This window comes from Physella acuta, unplaced genomic scaffold, assembly GCF_028476545.2.
Source record: "Physella acuta isolate Inbredline_101_S28 unplaced genomic scaffold, ASM2847654v3 ptg000167l, whole genome shotgun sequence".
Classification (NCBI taxonomy): Eukaryota; Metazoa; Mollusca; class Gastropoda; family Physidae; genus Physella; species Physella acuta.
In genome coordinates this window covers 59,346-66,091 of record NW_026731686.1, presented here as the reverse complement: position 1 = coordinate 66,091, position 6,746 = coordinate 59,346, and the positions used below count along the sequence as shown (strand labels likewise).

At 33.5% G+C, this 6,746-nt stretch overlaps 1 long non-coding RNA gene across 1 annotated transcript; it reads left to right on the top strand.

The window, feature by feature from the left end:
• Positions 1-404: 404 nt before the first annotated feature.
• LOC131936088 (uncharacterized) lies at positions 405-938 on the top strand. Its single transcript, XR_009386011.1, has 3 exons — positions 405-462; positions 679-772; positions 901-938. It is a non-coding gene; the product is annotated as an uncharacterized LOC131936088 (long non-coding RNA).
• The last annotated feature ends 5,808 nt before the right edge of the window (positions 939-6,746 follow it).

Sequence of the window (6,746 nt, the reverse complement as noted above, 5' to 3'; positions counted from 1 at the left end):
TCTAATTAACAAAACGATTAAGTAATTTCTGATTCTTTTCTTCTTCGTCGTCGTAATGTTGGACATGACGTGTACAAGATTGGATCTATTGACAATGATTTCAGCAGCTTTTCGTTTTGGATTTGCTTCCATAGCCTTTGCCCAACACGAACAAACTGAAAGGAAACAGTTGTTTTATTTTGGAGTTGTCTCTCTTATCTGTGTTACTGTCCCTAGCTATCGAACCTTTCCTGAACGAGGGTTCAGTCCCGATATTAACCTAAAACTAGAGATTAGTGGACCATATGAGGCGAGGGTCTAGCTTTTCTTTAAACTTCATGGTAAAAACGTATATAATAGAACGTACCAAATGAAAAAAATAATGATTCAGTAATTTTCAGTTTATTTTATTTTTTTTAAATTTCAGACGATAGCACTTCAAATTATTTTTAAAATGCGTGGGAAATCTAAGACTGTTCTCAGGTAAAAACAGGCAAATCATCTATGGATACATTAACAATACTTTCTATATTGTATTATTATTTCATTTATCGTTTTCATCAGGGTTATCATTCAAAATGTTTTTAAATGTAGGCCTACATTTTAGTGTAAATTTAGATTACATCAATTCGGCTTATAAATCGAATAATTAGTAATTTACTTAGTTCAAAGTTTTAATCACAAAGATTTGAATTCCAGCATCACAAGCCTCGTTCTGAGTGTTGTTACTATCAGTGTTGTACTATTTACACTGCAGTCTTCATCAAATACACTTGTTCATAATCAAATCGAAGTAAGTATTTGAATCGTGAGGTTAATTAAATTTTAGCAGTAGATTATATATATATATATATATATATATATATATATATATATATATTATATATATATATATATATATATATATATATCTTATGACAGATCTTTCAGCTTTTGAAAGGGGAGAGTACATCACCGGAAGGTGAGTTTCTTTCACACACTCTTCAAAATGTAACTATGTAGACATAAGGTTGACTTGATCCGACCCTGTGATGGAACATTCAGCCGTAAACTTAATTAAAATCTCCATTACAACAGATTCACTGGGCCTGTCTGCTGGACGCGGCATGTCATCGCCAGTGTCAGCACATCGGCGTGTCTGGATAACGGAAGATTCAGTGTTTTACCGAAAAGGTAAAGTCGTTTGTTTTTTTTAGAGAATTTCGCTCTGCAGAATAGACCTTCAATTAAATAATATGTTACCTCTGGATATTTTAAATGCATGACTTTATATAAAATACAATATTATTGAATAGTTTATTAATAAATCGTAGTAATGTGCCTGCAAATTATACAAATATTGAAATGTACTTATACTTTTACCACTTTACCATAACAAAATTTTAAAGTTTACATACTCTAACCCTGAAGTTTATAAACCCCAGTATTGTTCTTACATAAATGTTCTGCTTACTATTGTTGTCATTTCAAATTCATATTTGTTTTCTTCAGTGTTCTACGCAAACGTATCCCGTCTCTTTTTTCTGCACCAGAACTCTACACCAGATCCGCTGGTAGAACATTCCAGAGGAGTTGAGGTCTTGTCTGACGGCATCAAGATTCTACACACTGGACTCTACAAAATCTACAGCAACTTACACTTTAAGACTAGTAATGTCACTCCGTGCAGTGAACTTATCCACAAGGTAAATCAACGTTAATAGTATGAAATGCTTTTTCGTCGACAATAGGGCTTTGGTCAAAACGGCTCCAATTGTACATCTCGCCTTAAGCGGTGGTCGTACATTACATTTCCACAATGTATTACAACTACTACAATAATAAATTACGGTCCTTTTTCTCGATTTTAAGAATCTAACAAATATTAAGCTGATAACATTAGTTGAGATCTAATCGCTGCTCATTTAAGCTCTTTCAGTTGCATTAAACGCTCATCTATGTACAGCTTATACAAAATAATAAGCTCTTTAAGAACATTAAGTGCATTTAGCTGCTTTGGGATAAATACGCATGTGTCATGTTTGTTTTTTTAAATTTCTTTTGTCTTAATATGAATTGTTGAGAGTAACTTACTTATTTTGTCGTAAACCGTCCAGTTGGAAGCCCGTTTTATTCGGAAAATTATTACTGGATCCTTTTGCTAAAACTTTGAGCGAGACGGGAATGGCACATCACATGCCACACACAGTAAAATCGTAAAATACTGCATATTTATTAGGAAGTCGATGAAAAACTTGGTACGAGTTTCGATTTTACATACAGGTTTTTGTCGATTTCTACGGTCATAATTTGGGACAGAGTTGTCGAATAGGAGGAATACGACTGCTTACACAAACAGCTCGAATTCAAATCCGGTTTAAGTACGCAGAACGTCCCTGAGTTCGACCAGCTCTGATGGGTACCTAGCTCACGTTAGGGAAAGTAAATAAGGCGGCTGGGCGTAACGCTGACCACACTACACCTTCATATACCGAGGTCACAGAAACAGGTGAACTCTACAGGACCGTGAGGTTCGAAAAGGAACTTTATTTTTATATGGTCTAATGATCTTTGGTTGAGTACATTTAGAAGATTGCAGATGTCTGAAATTCCTACAAAAGAATATATTTTAAAATATTTTAGATGACAACCAACAGCATACAGAAAACGATGGAAGGTGACCGACAACACACGACTATACTTGCCATGGCCCGACACGTGTGTCCTGACACGTGTGTGCTAGATGAGGAAACCAGCTACACGGGTGTGTTGTGTTATATATATATATATATATGTATATATATATATATATATATATATATATATATATATATATATATATATATATATATATATATATATATATATATATATATATATTTGAATAAATAAATAAATAAATAAATATATATATATATATATATATATATATATATATATATATATATATATATATATATATATATATATATATATATATATATATATATATATATATATTGTTACGACCCCCTTCTCTAATCCTTTCGAACTAGTCAGGGAATCGTAAACAAGAAGCAGAAAAATAAAAATAGATAAACGACAACTTCAGTGATCTCTATTTATTTCCACAAATTACAACACTTAAAGTTAACCCGCCACCGAAGTACAACAATCAGAAATATACACAACTAGCTACAACAACTAAAGTTCTTAGTACGACTTCCCTACTGGTCCCTAACTGTCTATCCTATTCTAAGTCTACAGACGTCTCTTTGCTTTCCACTAGCTCACAGAGACGCCCCATCGTCTCCTCACTCTAGCTATCCGAGCCGAGTCTCCGTCTCGTGAGTGTCCGTGAGTGTCCCCAGTCTGCCGTCTACCCCTCCTAAAATAGTCCAGTCGAGGTGCAGGGGTCTATGTCCTGACTTAACCTCTCGTACGGCTTTTCCCCACATTTGCCAGGCGATTCAGGTGAGAAGGGCGGGGGGTGGGGGGGGGGGGGGGGGGTTGGGGGTAACCCGCTAGCATCAACAATAACATCCCACCTTTTGTCTCTTTCACGACCTCCTGCGTCAGTCCGTGACATCTCTCATTACTGGCTGGCCCGACCACGAAAAAGGGGGTTCACGTCGAGAGTTTTCCCCCATCCATAAATCTCTAGATGACACCCTAATTAACCTACATTCAGCCATGTCCGAAAAAGGTAAGATCCCCCCATGGGATCGTAACAATATATATATATATATATATATATATATATATATATATATATATATATATATATATATATATATATATATATATATATATATATATGTATATATATATATATATATATATATATATATATGTATGTATATATATATATATATATATATATATATATATATATATATATATATATATATATATACAAGATTTTACACTCCTGCTTTTCTACCCAGCCACGACTACAATCCTACAAGCCGGTGACGTTATTCGTGTTGTAGTTTCTGGCTACGGTCTGAACCATCTCCAGAGAGAGTCAAGTTTTGTTGGACTGTTTATGTTGGCGGCTGTGTAATGTGGGGGATCAGCATAGGACAGCAGACATGATTACAAAGGACGACTCACAACCCTTGCTTATATGTACTCACGTGTAGAGTAGTGACAAGAGCTGCGAGATGTATTTAAACTGTTTGCTTGATGCAATTTTAGGCTTATTTGTTTTTTTTATCTAGTTATGCACACAATTAATAAAAAAAAACAAATAACATTAAATACAATATTACAGAATATATATTTTGTTTCCCTTTCAAGGCAACGTTGTAAAATACATTAAGCATTTTCAATTGTTTATTTAACTATCTTCATTCTTTACCCATTTAGTTGAGAAGTGGAAACGCAACTTCAGTTATTTGCGTCCTATTGTGGTCCCTTTTCGATGCTAAAACAACGACACATGTTTATTATTAACAAAGCAAACGACAGTGTTAGATTTTTTAAAAATCTGTTTAGTTATAAACGCATCTTGAGTCATCACTGACTTATGGGAGGAAGGTTAATATGTTTAGTAATGATTGATTTTACCCATTAAAAATCAAACACTTGGTTGTTAGTAAAAGAATATTTCCCAGTGATTGATTTTGATGTCAAACACGATTGTTTTTTAACCTTACTTAGTTATTGATATGTTTTTTTGATACTATGTTAAATAAAATACGGGTATCTCATAACATTATTTTTTTCTTAATTTTGTGGTCTTTTTGTTGGCGTTCGGATCCTGCGCTCAAAACAGCCGAATGTCCTTGAGTCCATCCATTTCTGATGGACATTTGACTCGCTCGAGGGAAACTAAAGCGGCTGGGCATAGTCCTGACCACATAATTCCTCAATATTCCGAGTTTACTGAAATAGATGAACCGTACTGCTTCTAGCTCTATGGAGTCATCTTCTTAAATAGACAATAAAAGCAGTGATGATATTTTTTATTAAACAATATGTTTGTTCTAAGTCAACAAATGTCCATACACCTGCTTCTTCTCCTCTTTTGGTGAACATGAGTTATGCTTCTGATTTGCATTCATTTTAGTTGAACATTCCTTTAGTAGGCTGTTAACTTTTGAATGTTTACCCACTAATAGAGTAGAATCACATTTAAAGTTGGTTCTGTCCTTCTATTGCTTTCGGGCCAGCGGCAACGCAGAAGCAACATTCATGTAGTGACCTCTTATTCCCAGAACGTTCCGCTCTAAATCCCTAAACATTCCACACTAAACGGTGGAATAAGCGAAGCATAGACACGCAGCTACATGCTGAACAGGGAAGTAAAGTCGCGACTGAAGTAAATGTCGAGTTAGTGAAGCTCTGATGAGACATAAGTTGTAGTATTTCATTTTAGTATTGTTTAATTTTAATAAACATTTAATAAACATCGTTTTATGTTCGTTTATTATAACGTTATTTGCTTTTGTTTTTGTTTTTCAATCCGTAAATATATTTTAAATAGAGCTGGCTTTTAAGTTTAATTTTAACACTGAAGGTACCGTTCAAAACTGTTTAAATCTATTTCTTGATAGCAACAGGGAAAGTGTAAATAGTATGCTACTATCTTCCACATTGATGACCATATCAGTTATATCGTGTTTAAACCATAAACCCTTCCTTGTATTTTATGATATCGAAATTCATGTTAGGAATTCCCTTTGTTGTTGATATCAAGCAACACTATCTGAACGTTCACTATATATATATATATATATATATATATATATATATATATATATATATATATATATATATATATATATATATATATATTACAATATTTTTACAGCGATATGAAAGAAACTCCCCTCCCCTACGTTAAATGTTGATGTAATATAATCGATGAAAGATTGAATTTTCTTGAAAGTTACACGATACAATTTTTTTCGAACTGATCCATTATAAACGTGTTACTCTTTAAGTCTAAACTTTGTTTCAGTAGTTTGACCACGGGCTATTTAATCTCACCTCTCATAAGGTACGTGTTGTAATTAGTCTCATAAAGAATTGTTCATTAAGTAATTTGTTTTATGCTACACGAATTTAAATTTCTTTTAAATCATGAGTTTAAGTTTTAGCCAAACGAAAAGTGCTGTTAACATGTAAAATGTTAATTTTTGTTTTCATTTTTATTAGACATACTAGTTCCTGGTTGTTTTATAACGTAACAGAATTTAAACATTACAACATTCACAAAAGTGGCAGCCGACTTGCTCCAACGTTCAAGGTTCAACATGGATTTTCCTGAAAAAGTTTCATACGTGGTTTTCCCGATATTACGTTGCCTAAAAGATTGCTGAATCGATGTGAAAACATCAACCTAAAAATGTATATCGATCCTACTTAACAAACGTAAAGTATCGAAATTTAAATAAACACGTCATAGCTCCTTTACCTTCAATAATGTATCTGTTTCCATATCTAAACAGAAACCAAATTATCTTAAAGAAAAAGCATCTAAACCATCTAACAGTAAAAAGCAGCCTACTAAAAAAATATGGCAGTGTAGAACGATATATTACGTGTGTTTTCCCCTCACTTGCCTCGATGGTTACGATAGGGTAAGTTGAATTTGTTAAAATGTAGATGTTCGTTTAGTTTCTGCTTTAATATAGTTTATAAGGTTATAACGTAAGCTCTAAATTATGGCAGTAAAATCTCTCACAAAATTCCACAAACCTTCCGAGAACGAGATTTCGATTGTTAGACCTTGTTTTGACTACCTTACTGATCATTGGGGGTTGCATAGAAGTCATATAGGCTTGGTATAAGCGCCAAGT